General features: G+C 42.4%; 1 protein-coding gene across 4 annotated transcripts in view; it reads left to right on the forward strand.

Moving 5' to 3' along the window:
* Positions 1–16,074, forward strand: part of MCTP1 (multiple C2 and transmembrane domain containing 1) — a 614,838-nt gene that overhangs the window by 588,817 nt on the left and 9,947 nt on the right. The gene's annotated exons all lie outside the window — the stretch shown is intronic.

The raw sequence follows: 16,074 nt of genomic DNA on the forward strand, positions 1-16,074 counted from the left end.
CACTGCCCAAAGTCCCTACCTCCAAATAGAGGAGTTTAGGATTGGGTTTCAACATACGAATGGGGGTGGGGGGGGGTAGTAGACACAGCCCTTCAGTCTACAGCGTCTTAACTAGATGAGTTTGACAAAATTTTTGTGGAACTAAAAAGTCTGTTAGTAGTGGCTTTTCCACAAAATGACCTTACAGCAGCGATGCTACCTGGTATCATTGATTTCACATTTTTAATTGAATTTTGCTTGTTATCTCTGCCAATTTAAAAGAATAAATGCCTATTTATTCCATGAAAGCATTTACAAGAATTATCAGACAAAAACCAAGAGCGCAGAAATTAGGAGAATTTTAGCATGTAGACTAATAAAAAGAATAATAAAAATGTTTAATGCTCACTTATGACATTGTCTTTGTTTTCCCCAGCTATCTGTCTGGAGAATGCTATTTCTGTTTGTGTTTCTGCATAGCAGCAGTTTGGCTCAGATGAAGTATCTAATTCATAATACTGGTAGATGTGCCAAAAAGTCACACAAAGCAGAAGGTTCCAAATAATTTCTATCAACTCTGCGCAGTGTGTTTGAGGAAGAGCAGATTGTTCTAACTTCCGTGCTTACCAGCAAGGAGCGTTCCTAAACAGAGGCGTTTAAACGTTTGTGTCTCTCATCATAGACACATCCACAGTCAGGTAGGAAAAGTCAGTGTTTATCGAAATCTATCTTCCAGCACTTAATGAGAGTTACATTAGCAACAGTAATAATAATGGTAATCAATAAATTTTGAGAATTTATTATATTCCAGGCAGCAGTTAAGCGAAGCACTACAAATTTAGGAATAATTAATCATATTAGACTCAGAACAACCCTAAATTCTCTACATATACAATGACACTTCAAAAAGTTTGCAGAAAAATGAAATTAAAAGATAAATTTGTTTTGGTGCAAAAATTTTTGAAATTCCAGCATACATTTTTTTCATAATATGCCTTTTCCAGGAACATTTTGAAGATCCTTTTTATAGTAATTTATTAGGCTGTGCAAGAAATTATACCAAAAATATTTTTGTCTTTCTAGAAGAATTGGAAAATCACTCCCACTTTGAGTGGCACTATTTCTCAGCTGCTCTTTTTTTTCTTCTTCTTCTTTTTAGATTTATTTACTTGAAAGAGTCAGAGATCTTCCACCCACTGGTTTACTCCCCAAATGGCCACAGTGGTTGGGGCTGGGCCAGGCCAAACCAGGAGCCAGAAACTCCATCTGGGTCTTGCCTATGGATGATGGGAGCCCAGGCACTTGGGCCATCTTCCACTGCTCTCCCAGGCACATTAGTAGGGAGCTGGATCAGAAGTGGAGCAAACTGGTGCCCATATGGGATGCTGGCATTGCAGGTGATGGCTCAACCTGCTGTGCCACAGCACCAGTCCCCAATTTGGTGCTTTTTAGATGTTTTTATCTTCCATTTTAAATACGGGTACTTGATTTTGTGTTGGCCAACTTCTCCCACAATGTGTATAGATGAGTATGTGCATGTATGTGTTTCTTCAGCTAGTGTTACTAATATTGATGGTGATCCAGAACTTGGAGTGTTGATCTACTTCCTTGAAAACAATTGGTCCTTCTCATTTGATGCTGAAGTCTTTGGCATCAAAGGGCTAGGGTAAAAGACCCATGCCAAGCACAGAGTGGAGGGATGTTTCTCTGAAGAGCCAGGGCAATCTGGTTTGCTGCCACCGTGCCAGCAAAATGAAGCACATTTAAATCACCTGATGCCTGGTCAAGTTCTGGATCCGGTGCAGGCTGGGTGGCCTCAGACATGCAGGGCCAGAGCCCATGGCCTCCACCAGTGTGATCAGGACAAGCCCAGGAAAGTTCACCGTAATTTGGATCTACGCACTTCCGTTTTCATGTTCAATGCAGATGCAAAAACCATTTCTAATGACTGATTTCATGTTGCCAAGGCATTCGCCATCCCCAGAGTGAGATTTCAAATTTTTCAAACCGATTCCCTTCTTTTCCTTGCCTGTGTCTCCTCCCCAAGCCATGGAAAGCCGGACCATGCTCCACACAAGCAAGCTCATGGCAACGTGGCCATCGGCTGCACAAAACCGGCCTTTGGCATTTTCTTCCAGGTGGACCTCAGAGTGAGCCGGTTGCAGCGATTTTGTCTGCAGCAGGGCAGGGGCTTAGGGGAGGCCTCCCCATGTGTCAGCAGCATCCCACAGAGCACTAAGTTGTAGCTCAGGTATGTCCTCCATGTGGTATCAATAGAGGAAGAGGGCCTGATCCCCTCCACGTTTGCTGGGCGCTTTATCCGTGCTGACATTGCCTCTGCTTCGTCGAATTTCATTGAAGAGCTCTGTTAGCTCTGAGGACAGCCCAGGGTTCACACGCCTGTTCTGGGGTCCTCATGGTAAGCCGAGTCTGAAAGCGATGGTTGATATTAATCTGTGATACATAGAGACATGGAGGGAGAGAACCCCAAAATGCTGGAGTAAATCATTATGTCCTAAGGCTCATTCCCCTTGTTTGGCAGCTGCAGGTCAGGTCATTGGCTCCCCTTGGACATCCCATTTGTTCTTAAGACTTCTCCCTACCCCCGAACATCACACTCGGGGAACACCAAACACTTTAACAGCAAACAAACACATCATGGAAATTAAATAGCAGTAAAACTGTTGATGGCTTCGTATAAAAATATTATCTGGTATTTAAACAGCAATTATTTCCAGAAACTTGGCAATTGTAACCATCCGAATGATGAAATTGATTCCAGTCCCAGTCCATCTTTGTTCGGAAAGGAAATACCAGTAGTGTTTGAGAAATGGATTATTGAAGACCGTGGGTTGCTGAAGGTGGCTGCTATGTTCTGTTTGCTAACACAGCATCTTGGGGAGGGGGAAGTGCAGTGTTTCTCTACCCCAGATTATTTTCGCTACAGATCTTGAGAGCAGGAAATAAAAAACAGCTAATGGTTCCTAGGGCATGTGGAATTCGTTTAGGCAGAGCCAAAGCCTGATCCTGCTCACCGCCTCCTCCTTCCTGTGCTGTTTTGTCTATGCTGGCCTTAGAATATGTCAACAAATCTCTTTTAAGCTCAGATGGAGAGAAGGGATGGTGATTCTCTTTCTGTAAGGCAGTAATTTACAACAGATGTGCTTTTTTTTTTTTTTTAAAGAAAGGTACAAGTTTGTCTTGTAAAATATTTGTAAAGAAAAATAGCCTCCGGATTTCACAGAATAATCCTCACTTGGTTCTGGAGATGTCACAAAGAGCATTGTTTTTCTAATGCTAATGGGATACTTTTCTCACACAATTTGATTATAGCTCAAGGTTAGCTTTCGGCAAGAGCCAAGTCTGAATATCTGAAACAATGCAGTGAAAAACATACCATCTGTGACTTGATGGCTTTTCACCGTGACCTCAAAGAATCCTGATTTCAATCATGGGGCGTGGGTTGTAGTCTTAGGAAATCCTTGCGACTAATAACAAGAGCTGCTTCAGGTTTGTAAAATGGGAGGACCACCTGGTCCTGCCCATCTCACATGGGAAAGGTAAATTAAAAATGCTTTATAAGCCTTAAAGTCCTGTAAAAGGTAAATGATTATTTTCATAACAAGTTTAAGAAAAATCGTCCCGGGTCCTGAAGATTTTATGTGTCTTTTTGTGTCTATAATAAAAGGAACTGGGATAGGTGTCCGGCACAAATGTTAAGCTGCCGTTTGGGATGCCTGTATCTCATGTTGGAGGCCTGGGTCTGAGCCCTGGCTCTGTTCCCCCTTCCAGCTTCCTGCTCACGCACACCCTGTGAGGTGGCAGGTGATGGCTCTAGGACTTCGGTCCCTGCCACTCACAAGGGAGACATGGATTGGGTTCTGGGCTCCTAGGTTTAGCATGGCCCAAACCCTGGCTACTTCAGGTATTTGGGTTGTGAACCAGTAGAAAGGAGAACTCTGCCTGTCTCTATCTGTATCTCTGTCTTTCAAATAAGAAATGATAAACATCAATCAATCAATAAAAGGAGTCTTTCTTGGATGAACAGCTGCACTGGTCAGCAGTTTGGCGACAGAGCTTGTGCTGTTTATGAGAAAATCATCCTGGCCCTGAATCAGCTGTGTTGAAGAACCAATCACAGATTTGAGTGGGCAGTGGTTCTTGCAGAAGAACTGATAGATACAATGGCAGAATAAAAGGCGTGTGTCTGGCGTGAGATGCCCAGTGGCCTACAGAAGACAGGCGACTTTCCGTGGGTCAGGGGTACAGGAGAGTGGTGACATTTCTGCTTGGAAGCCAGTTGTCAGTTCAGCTGAGGTACCAAAGGAGACAGCACAGATGGAGGTGGAAGTTCAGGGTGAGACTCTAGGCAGCTGGTGTACAGTTTCCTTATGTGGGGACTGAGAAATTATTATCTGTCACACACATCAAGACGATCAGGCTCATATCCGGTGATACCTATGACAAAGAAGTTATACAACTCTATGTTAATACTCCTGAGACCTCATAACTAGAGAAAATCCTTCCCTCCTGAAGATGCTTTCTTTTTCAAGGTGTCCTTTTTTTTTAAGATTTAATAAAATGGTAAGGTTTATTTATTTGAAAGGCAGAGTTACAGAGAGAGAGGGAGAGTCAGAGTGATCTTCCATCCACTGGTTCATTGCCCAAATGGCCGTAGCGACCCTGGCTGGGCCAGGTCACATCAGAAGCCTGGAACTCCGTCCAGGTCTCCTGCATGGAGGCACAGGGGCCCAGGTACTACATGGAGGCTGTCTTCCCAGGTGCATGAGTAGGGAGCTGTACTGGAAGTGGAACAGCCAGGACTGGAGCTCATATGGGATGCAGGTGTTGCAAATGGAGGCATAACAATGCATTACAACACTGGCCCCAAGATTTAATAAAAGTTAACGTTTTATAATATTACATATATATTTATAGTGTTTCCCTTTTTAGTTTCTTCAAATTGTTAATAGTACTAGTGACTAATATTATGGAGCATTTCCAGACATTTGTAGCTAATGCTCCAAATGGAATAACTAGTTGCATTTCATAACCAGCACATAGTCCCAATTTTCTTTTTAAAGATTTAGAGGTAGGGACAGAGTCAGAAATGTCTCCCATCCACTGGTTCACTCCCCAAATAACTGCAACGGCCAGAGTTGAACTGATCCAAAGTCAGGGGCCAGGAGCTTCTTCCAGGTCTCCCACATGTGCAGGGGCCCAAGGACTTGTGCCATCTTCTGCTGCCTTCCCAGGTACATTAGCAAGAAGCTGAAACAGAAGTGGAGCAGCCAGGACTCAAACCGGCACCCGTATGGGATGACGGTACTGTAGGCAGCGGCTTTTACTCGCTATGCCACAGCGCTGGCCCCTATTTTTGTTTTTTAAGATTTATTTATTTATTTGAAAGGCAGAGTTTCTATATATAAATATAAATATATATATGTATATATATATATATATATATATATATATATATTTAGAGAGAGAGAGAGCGATCTTCCATTTGTTGGTTCACTCCACAAATGGCCACAACAGCCAGGGTTGGGCCAGGCCTAAGGAGCTATATCCGGGTCTTCCACATGGGTGGCAGGAGCCCAAGTACTTTGGGCCATCTTTTGCGGCTTTCCCAGGCACATTAACAGAGAGCTGGATTGAAGTTGGAGCAGCCTGGACTTGGAACTGGCACCCATACAGGGTGTCAGTGCCGCAGGTGGCAGTGTAACCTGCTGTGCCACAGCACCGGCCCCTTGTTTCCACTTTAAAGTTGGATAGACTGCTCCAATCACGTCCTTATATGCAGTGAATCAGAGCCAGTTGGTCAGATGTCTGCTCGTCTTCTCAGTGAGATTGAGATGGGGCCATCTGGGATTATAGCATGGCCACAACCTCTTCTGAACTCTCAAGGGCCCACTTAGCTCTGCACGTGAACTTCAACCATATTTAAACATGCAGTAGAAATTGAAGGGAACAGTTTCAAAAGAGGCTTTTGAAAACAGGTACGTGCACATCTTTTTCATTGGAAACTGAGAAAAGTCAAACCTAGGCCAGCGTTTGCTATTTGGATGAGGAGACAAACTCGGTATTGACTTTTGGAATTCTCACTTCAACTCTGAACTACTGACTGAACACACAGAATAACTTGCCTGCCTCTTGGGACACCGACATCCCCGTCAGAGTGTCTGATTTGAGGCCCACCTACTCCACTTGTGACCCAGCTCCCTGCTGGTGGACCTGGGGAGGTAGCAGAGGATGGGCCAGGTACTGGGGTCCCTGCCACCCACTTGGGAGACTCAGATGAAGTTCTTGCTTCCAGCTTCAGCCTGGCCCGATTCTAGCTGTCGTGGGCATTTGGGGAGTGAACCAGACAACAGAAGACCTCTTTCTCAGTTTCTCTGCACTTCAAATATATGAATACATTTTAAAAATAGCAAGAGAAATCTCACCCAACCACAACATCCTCAAACCTTCACATAGCTATGGAGGGCAGAGGCTATGCCATAGCCCTTGATAACCTGTAGAATGGTTAAGTCCAGCCAGAGGAGATTTTAAAAAATAACCTTACTTAACCTTTTCCTTCCCGCCCGCCTGCCATAAGATCTCAGGAGAGGCAGTGAATTGTCCCAGGCCACCATAATCATGTGTGTACTTTCCCAAATCGGTTCACTTTGACTCGGCAGGCAAACCCCGGAGGGCGTACACATTCTTCCCTCAACACCTGGAACGGCATGGATGAACATCAGCCTTGGTGCTCGCTTTCCCCTCTGGTCACTGGGAGCCATGGCCTCACAGCCTCAGCATGGCTTGGATGAGCCTGTCTGGCCCTTGTGCACCGGTGGAGTGCATCTGACAGCTGAGCTGCTCCTGGGGCAAAAGCCCCCGATAGGATCATCTGTAGAATGGATGCTCTGTGCCTGCTGGCACGGACGTGGAATTGAAGGTGTTGATACTGAGAGGTAGTCCCGATCTTATCAGAGCTTGCAAGCGTCAGCTGGACAGCGAGGTGGGGTTTTCTGAAGTCTTTAGGACAGGGAGATTTGCAGTTCCCTGCACGATGAGGTGTCTGAGCAGCAAGATATTTGGCTCCAGGGAGGAGCTCGCTCTCATGACAACACGCCGTCTGCATCCCTGAGTGCTCTCAACAAGGTTTCTTTACATTTAATGGAAAGTGTTTTCTGTCTGTGCAGCCTTTTGCAAATAGCAATAGTTTTTGGTTAATTAGAAATGAGCATGGTTGGCACGTTTTGGTTTTAGGCCATTTTTGTTTCTAATCCAAGATGTTCTCCTTCCCTTCCTCATCTTTACCCAGCTTCCCCCCGGTCTCCTGCTCATTCTCTGTGCAGTGAGCCCTTCTGCAGATTATCTACTCCATTTTCCTCTTCCGTTTTGCCTTTCCTCTCCTCCTCTCTTCTTTCTTCTTTTCCCTCCTTTGTCCTCCTATCTTTGTCTTTCCATTGTTTTCCTTCTTGGCTTTCATTGTAACTCCTGGACTGCCAGCTGCCACTTAAGCATGCCTGTTGTCGGCACTGTGTAGTCCAAGTTGTTCTTCCAAATTCTTGTTACTTCACAGTCACCTTTAAAGTTGTATGCAAACAGATAAAACTGAGCCAACTGCCTAAGGGACAACTAAATGTTACTCCAAGTTGCATTCTAAAGAATGAGCACTGAAGAGCCTCAGACTATGCTGCAACGGAGACAGCAAATACCTAAGACCAGGTAAATGCTCGTTATGCAAAACAAAACAGCGGGCCCTGTGCCAAGTCAGCAGAAGTGGGGAAGATAGTAATGGAACACCATAACCCAGTAGGGTACATGTGGTGCTGCTGCGGTGAAACCACTGCTTGGGATACCCGTATCCCATATCTAAGTTCTTCTTAAGCTCTGGATCCCCTAGCTTCCGGCTAATGCACCTGGGAAGGCAGCAGAGGATGGCCTAGATACTAGGGCCCCTGGCAGCCATGTGGGAGATCTGCATAGAGTTCCAGGTACCCACCTTTTGGCCTGACCCAGTCCCGGCTGTTGTGGGCATTTGGGGAGTGAATAAGAAGATAAAGGCACTATTGTTTGCTGTCTCATTTCCCCCATATGCCCCCTATTTCCCTCCCTCCCCCTTCTCCCTCCTACACTCTCAAATAAATAAATCTTTTAAAAAAGGAATCTACCATCATTTTTGCAAATAGAATCTGACATCAGATTAGTACTAAATTATTTGGAGCAAAACCAAACGTGCCTAAGAGGTTTCTTATAGTTGGAAATTCAATGTAAAATTTCAAAATTTTGTTTTTAATATAAGCCAAAAGGAGTAAAAATCATTTTTTGCTAAAGAATTACAGTTTTGCTAATATCACTAATAATAATTATAGACCATTTGCTTCATTTGTATGAAGCATTGTTGATAGGAACTTTGCATGTATTATTTTAGTCCTCTGAACCCTAAAATATCATTGCTTTAGAGAACTGTTTCCTTTTTCTGAGAGAAAAATATACTGTCTTGTTAAATGGGATCCCTTTATCCTCTTAACCTTAAATATCTCTCCGTCTCCCAGTGTCTCAGTGAAGGGTGTTTACTTTGTAAGGGTAGTTATTAGGAGCAGAGCCAAGGCAACCAGGCTCAAGTACCTGGGTCAGATTTGATGTGGCAAGAACTGAGTGAGACCCTTAGATAAGGTGCAGTAACAAAGGGACTCTGAGTGGCCACACTGTCCTCTGTGAGGATTTCTCATAATTCCAGATTTGGGGCTGAGAGGTCATTTTACAGATCTCAAGGAAAAAAAAAAAAAGGAACATTGGCACAGAGAAAACATTTGATCACTCCTTTGTGTACCTTTATCCAATCTGTACCTTATGAGTTTCAGCATAGAAAACAAACCTCAGGAAATATAAGCAGATTCCATACTCAACTGCAGACTTTCTGTGAGGCTGCAATTGTTCAGAGGAGCTATGGTCAATGATAAACGACGCTGTACAGTTAAGTATCCAACATTTCGCTCACCTTTGGGGCTGGCGTTATAGTGTAGCCAGTAAAGCTACCACGTGGGACACTGGCATCCCTGTGGGTGCAGGCCCGAGTACCAGCTGCTCTACTTTTGATCCAGCTCCCTGATAATGTGCCTGGAAAAGCAGCGGAAGACGGTCCAAGTGCTTGGGCCCCTGCACACATGTGAGAGACCCAGATGAAGCTCCTGGCTCCCAGTCCAGCCCAGCCCTAGCCCTGGTGGCCATTTGGGAAGTGAACCAGCAGATGGGAGACCCATCTCTCCCTTTTTCTCTGTCTCTATCTCTTTAACTATGCCTTTCAAATAAATAAATAAATCTTTATAAAAAATAAACCTTTCTTGTAAAAAAATCACTCACGTTTAGTCAGAGTCTTACATAGCAAGACTTTAAAGGAGCAGCCAACCTAGGATCAAGGTTATCTCTTTGGGGTAGGAGGTATCTCAGATCCTAATCCTTCCTCCGGGAAACAGTAAGGTGCTCATACACCCTGGTTTGCTGGCACAGTTCCATTTATGTTCATTATCTCCACATTGCACTTCATAGTCCCTCCTCCCTTCACTCTTAAGATACTTTCTTACCCTACAAAAGAAAAGAACGTTGGCCTTTATGTTAGTGACATTGGGAGCAAACAAACTCACCACACCTGCTGTGATCAGCCAGCACTCATATACAATGGGATACTATTCAGCCATAAAAAGGATGAAATCTTATCAATGCCAAGATCATGGATGGAATTAGAGGTTATCATGTTAAATGAAGTAAGCAAAAACCACATGATCTCACTCATACGTGCAATCTAAAAATGTTGATTGCATGGAGTATAGTGGGGGTTACCAGAGGCTGGGCAGTGTAGGAGTGAGAACGGGATGGGGAAAGGTTGATTAATGTGCATGCAGTGGTAGTTAGATAGGAGAAACAAGTTCTGGTGTCTTCTTGCACAGTAGGGTGAGTACAGATAATGCCGCTGTACCATAAATTTTCCTAAAAAAGAAAAAAGTTTGAAGAAAGGATTTTATAAATTTTCTCCACAAAGAAATACTAAACATTTGAGGAGACAGATGTTTATCCTGCTTCAGACAATACACAATGTGTGTGTCATGTATGAAGCCATCACATGGGATCCCATAAGCATGTGTAATTTTTATGTGTCAGTTAAAAAATAGTTAGTGTTCCTAACAACAACAACAAAAGCACAGGTGTTCCACAGACTCAGTTCCTAAGATGCCAGCATTGTTGACAATGACCACTTTGGCAGGGCCCTTCCATGCAGTAATGGCTGAGGCAGGATGCAGCTCGGCGTGAGGAACCAGTCCCAGAATACACTCCCCTGATGCCTATCACTTTGGCTCCCTGTCCCCGTTCAGAACAGAATCTGTGAGGGAGGGCATCTGTTATTTTGGCTTGTGAGTCAATGATCAGGGTTCTCTAGATAGGTAAGGTACTACCTATTAATTCTGTAGGTTTTTGGATTTTCCCAAAGATCTCTAAGCAAAGAAGTAGTGAACTTTGTTGTGATGTGCGATAGGAAAATGGCCAAATATTAGACAATGACAGTAAATTTTACCTTTGTGGATGCATTGTGGACTCTATTTTTTTTAAATTGGTAGAATGATTTTTAGAAGTAGTTGTACAATATAAATCTCACAAGTTCTCAGATTTATAGTTACAGCTATTTTTATGGATTTAACATCTTCAAAAGAAATCTTAATAAAGCTTTTTTTTTTTTTTAAAGTGTCACTACCAAGCTTTTGGATGATTAACTACCCTATGATATTTCTTTCCTCCAAGCTGGTTTATAAAGGAAAGCAAAAACGATAATAAAAGAAATGTACCAATTTATTCTGTACTAATAAAGTATTGAACATTAGTGAAAAAAGTGTGAAAGACTGGAATAGAACACAGAGCAATTCCATTACCCACTGCAGTTTTGGGTCATATACTGTATATAAAGAGTAATTACTTCATTGCTTAGAGAGCTCAGTGGAGGAATATAGAATTTGATAAGAGATTTTAAATAAAAGTTCTACCCCAAAATAGTTGTTTTTCAAAATGTTGCCAACATTATAGACCAACTCATTGTGACTTTTGGTGGCCTGGGTTGGGGGGAGTGGCAGTGGGCTGGGAGTGGAAGAGAAACAAAGAAAATTAAAAGAGCACATTTGTAAGAAATAATTATTATCAGCACTTGGATGTCAAAGGATCTACTACAAATTGTCTTTGTGGTGTCTTAAATGGCATCGTATTAATGAATGTCCCACATGTAATTTTTGCACAGTATATTATTTATTTACATTTGGTGCTTTTTAACATATTTCACTTTTCATCTTAGAATATAGTTCCAGATATCATTTTCTGTAGCTTAAAATTTTTATTTGAAAGGTGGAGAGACAGAGACCTCCATCCATTGGCTCACTCCCTACATGCCTGCAACATTTGGGGCTGGGCCACACTGAAGCCAGGAGCCTGGCACTCAATCAGGGCCTCTCATGTTGGTTGCAGAGGGTGTGCGTGAGCACAAAGTTAGAATCAGGAGCAAGGCCAGGACCCCAACCCAGACACTCCCATATGGGATACAGGGGTTCCAAGTGGTGTCTTAACTTCTGCACCACATGGCTGCCCCCTGGATTTCATTTTCTTACTGAAGAGTTTGGCCTCAAGGCTATTTGTCTGTAATACAAATTTCTGAACATTTTCTAGTCTTGTTTATTTCGCAGAGATCCTAGGTGAGACCTGAAACCTTACTGGAGAGAACAGAAGGTCACATGGTATATTATAGATAGTACAGGCTCTGGCATTGGCCAGTCTTAGTCCCAGCGCTAGCTCTGTCTTGTTCCCCTGAGCCGCTGGGTCCTCTTCTGTACACTGAAGAGAAGTTAGTTACACGTCATCCCTCGCTATCTGCAGGGGATTGGTTGCAGGACTCCCTACAAAGTCTGTGGATGCTCAAACCTCATACATAAAACATTGTTTAACATTCGTATGTAACCTATGCATATCTCCAGTACTCTAAATCATAAACTCTAGATTACTTACAGTATGAATACAGTGTAAAAGCTACAAAAATAGTTGCTATACTGTATTGTTTAGGAAACAATGGCAAGAAAAAACCTGAACATGTTCAGTACAGATGAAAGTTACATTCCTGAATATTCCATGGATGTGGAGGGAACCTGTGGATCAAGAGGCCTGATTTGATGCTGTGGGAGGGGAATGACTGAGCTATGTGAAAAATACTGCTCGGTGCTTAATGTGTGTCTTTATATTTTGCTATTTTCCAAAAGTCATTATTTATGATAGCTTAGAAAAATTTTTAAAAATTAGTAATTTAAAATTACAGTAAATCCATGCTTGCAATAGTTTATTTCTCCTACCCATCTTCCTTTAATAATTGGAGAAAAACAGGGAAATATTTAGAGCAGAGAAGCAAAAAACATCATATTAGGTACAAGAATTTGAATGTTATATGTTAATTGCCCAAGTATTCTAACACATTCTCTTCATCTTTCCCCCCGACAGTCATTTAAAAATGAGTTATGAGTATACAGTGTATCATTTTCTTCCTAAAAATTATGTTAGGTCATAATTTAAATGTTTTTAAACACTTTTTTTAAATTTAGTTGAAAAGAGAGACAATCTTCCACCCACTGGTTCACACCCCAAGAGTTGGCAACTGCCAGGGGTGGGCTAGACTGAAGCCAGGAATCTAGAACTCAATTCAGGTCTCCCATATGGTGGCAGAGACTCAAGTACTTGAACCATCAACTGGTATCACCTAGGGTATGCAATAGCAGGAACTGGAATAGGAAGTGGATGTGGAACTACAATAAGGCACTACAATAAGGGATGTAGGAGGGGCCAATGTGTAAAAATGCTGCCTTCTGTGTCAGCATCCTATATGGCCACAGGTTTGAGTCTCAGTTGCTCCACTTCTGATCCAGCTTCCTGCTAATGTGCCTGGGAATGTAGCAGAAGCTGGCCCAAGTCCTTGGGCCCCTGCACCTGTGTGGGAAAGTGGGAAGCAGCGCCAGGCTCCTGGTTTCGGATCGGCTCATCTCCAGCTGCTGCGGCCATTTGGGGAGTGACCCAGTTTATGGAAGACCCCACCCCAGTGCCTTTAACACTGCCTTTCAAATAAATAAATCTTAATAAAAAAAGGATGCAGGTGACCCAAGTAATGTCTTAACACTGTGAAAATGCCTGTGCTAGTTCATAAGCACTTTTGTTATAATTCAACATAGTCTGCCAATTATATGTGCCAAGTTAATACCATCTGACATGTTAATAACTGTTATTATAAACAAAACTGCATTTTTTTCAGATGCTTGCTTGGACATACTGGAATTACCATCCCATAATGTCACATATGTTGCAGTTTTATTCCACTTAACCTTTTACGTGGGACATGTTTTAATTTTATTTAACTGTTGCTAGCAATTACTTCCTTTGTGATTTCTTTTACTGCTTTTATCTTTCCTATTCCAAGGTCAGCAAATAACTCACTTGTTTAGTCTGTTTATAATTCATTTTTAGCTTTTTAAAAAACTTTTATTTAATAAATATAAATTTCCAAAGTACAGTTTATGGATTACAATGGCTTCCCCCCCATAACTTCCCCCCCACCTGCACCCCTCCCATCTCCCGCTCCCATTCCACTCACATCAAGATTCATTTTCAATTATCTTTATATACAGAAGATTGATATAGTATATATTAAGTAAAGATTTCATCAGTTTGCACCCACATAGAACATAAAGTGTAAAATACTGTTTGAGTACTAGTTATAGCATTAATTCACATTGAACAACACATTAAGGACAGAGATCCTACATGAGGAGTAAGTACACAGTGACCCCTGCATTTTTAGCTTTTAAAAATTAACTTAGAATGTATGTGGACCATCTGTTGAGGCAGATATTGAGGTAGACTTGTCCTATCTCAAGTTGTTTTAAGTCCAAGGAAGGATTTTTACTATTCTTAAACTTATTTGAAAAGCAGAGAAACAGAGAAATGCCCACAATGACCAGGGTTGGGTAGGCTGAAGCCCGGAGCCCAGCACCCAGTCCGCGTCTCCCATGTGGGTGGCAGGGATCCCAGCACTTGAGACATGGTTTGCTGCTTCCCAGGGTACACATTAGCAGGCAAGTAGAATCAGAACCAGAGCTGGGACTCCCATACAGGATGGAGACATCCTCACAACAGTATCATAACCATTGTACCGAACATCCACTCCGAGGAAGGCTTTAACCAAATGTTCCCCAACTGGCTAACTTCTTTCATTATTATGATGTCTCATCATAAATCCAGTGTCTCTTTTCAATGCTCATTAGCTCATTATTCCTCTTTTGCAAAAATTTCTTGGCAGTATTTATTTTTCCCAATGATCTTTAGAAACACTTTATCACATCCTTATTGTTCTTCTGTAGTCCAAACATTAGGGTTGGTTGAAATTGCATTAAATCTACACATTCAATGAAAAAAAGGTATTTTAATATTTAGTATTGCAGTATACAAACACGGTGTTTCTATATTCATTTAGATTTTGTACATTTCCTTGTTAAAGTTATGCCTAACTACTTTACATATTTTATTGTTATTGTGAAAGAAATATTTTTCACATCATTTTGAACTGGAAAGGCATTATTCTCAATGGGCTTTCACTATACAACCAGCAAGCTTCAGTAGTTTGATTTACTCTGTAGACAGAAAAATGCAAGAACATTTTACTTCATAAACATTAAATGAATTTAGCACTGGAGAGATGAGAACACTAAGCACTATGCATATTACTAGGAAAGACCAACTCTGTAGTTTTTTAAGGAAGGAACTGAAGCCACTGGTTAATCACTGTATTCTCAAGTATACTACTATGTAAGTGAAATTACTGCATTTTACTTTATTACTTGAAATTGAGAAAAGTAAGACACTGCTGCCCCCAGGTCTGTCACAGCAAGTGAAGGGTGACTTGAAAACAGGGAACTTTGAGAGTAGCTCATTGTTGCCTACGCTGACAGAGCTTCATGTGTCTCACTGACCTCACTGTTTGACAGTGCATTTTGGAATAAGCAAGATGAATGATGTAGATAATTTCTCCCATGGCAGTTAGATTTAAAATGAATACTCTAAGTAAATGATATACATACAAAAGATCAAGTTGTAAAACTGGTCTCCTGTCCTTGGTCCCAGTGCACCCTGTTGTCCTTGGAGAATGTACGCACACCTGCCACTCGTGTACCCTTCCTTTCTGAGATGGCAAGATGCCAGTCCTGGCCAAGTGTTCACAGTGGAAAGTGCCTTAGACGACTCTGAAATGAGAGTCAGTATGTAAATGTGCAACATGACATTATTATTCTAGCTTCCTGGCTGCTTTCAGCAAGCACTGACTGCCACATGAGGTCTCAAGTGTTCTGGCATAGTGTGCAAGTGTTCAAAAGAAGTTAAAGTAATGAAATTGGATCTGCATTTCCATAGATATTCAAGCTGGCATGGAGGAATGAAGTCATGGAATCAGGGTTGGATGGTCTCCACTAAACAGCCTAGGCAAGAGCCTGGGGTGCCAGGCTACTAAGCAGAATTTTCTATCGTGAAAGGCCACTACTATTTCTTCCTCTGGGTCTAAAATTACAGAATACGCACACTTCCCCTAGGCTCACACCACTCCCTGGGTGCTTTATGCTGAATCTCACTATTCCCTGGAGCGCACAAACCTTGCTTAAATTCAGCACAATCTTAAAAGTATATGGGGTGGGATGTGAGAATATGTACTTAGAACCCTAATATAGCATATGCTACTGTATCATATATAGAACTTATTTGTAAGAGTTGGGGGTCTGTGGCCAGTGGTGTGGCACAGCAGTTTAGGCCACCACTTATGATGCTGGCATCCCATGTCAGAGTGCTGGTTCAAGTCTTGGCTGCTCTGCTTCCAATTAAGCTCCCTGCTAATGTGCCTTGGAAGGCAGCATGAGATGAGTACTTGGGCCCCTGCCACCTATGTGGGATACCGGTATGGAGTTCTGGGCTCCTGCCTTTGGTCTGGATCAGCCCTAGCCACTGTGACCATTTGGCGAATTAACCAGTGGATGGATGTTCTGTCTCTCC

Source organism: Lepus europaeus, chromosome 15 (genome assembly GCF_033115175.1).
Source record: "Lepus europaeus isolate LE1 chromosome 15, mLepTim1.pri, whole genome shotgun sequence".
Lineage (NCBI taxonomy): Eukaryota > Metazoa > Chordata > Mammalia > Lagomorpha > Leporidae > Lepus > Lepus europaeus.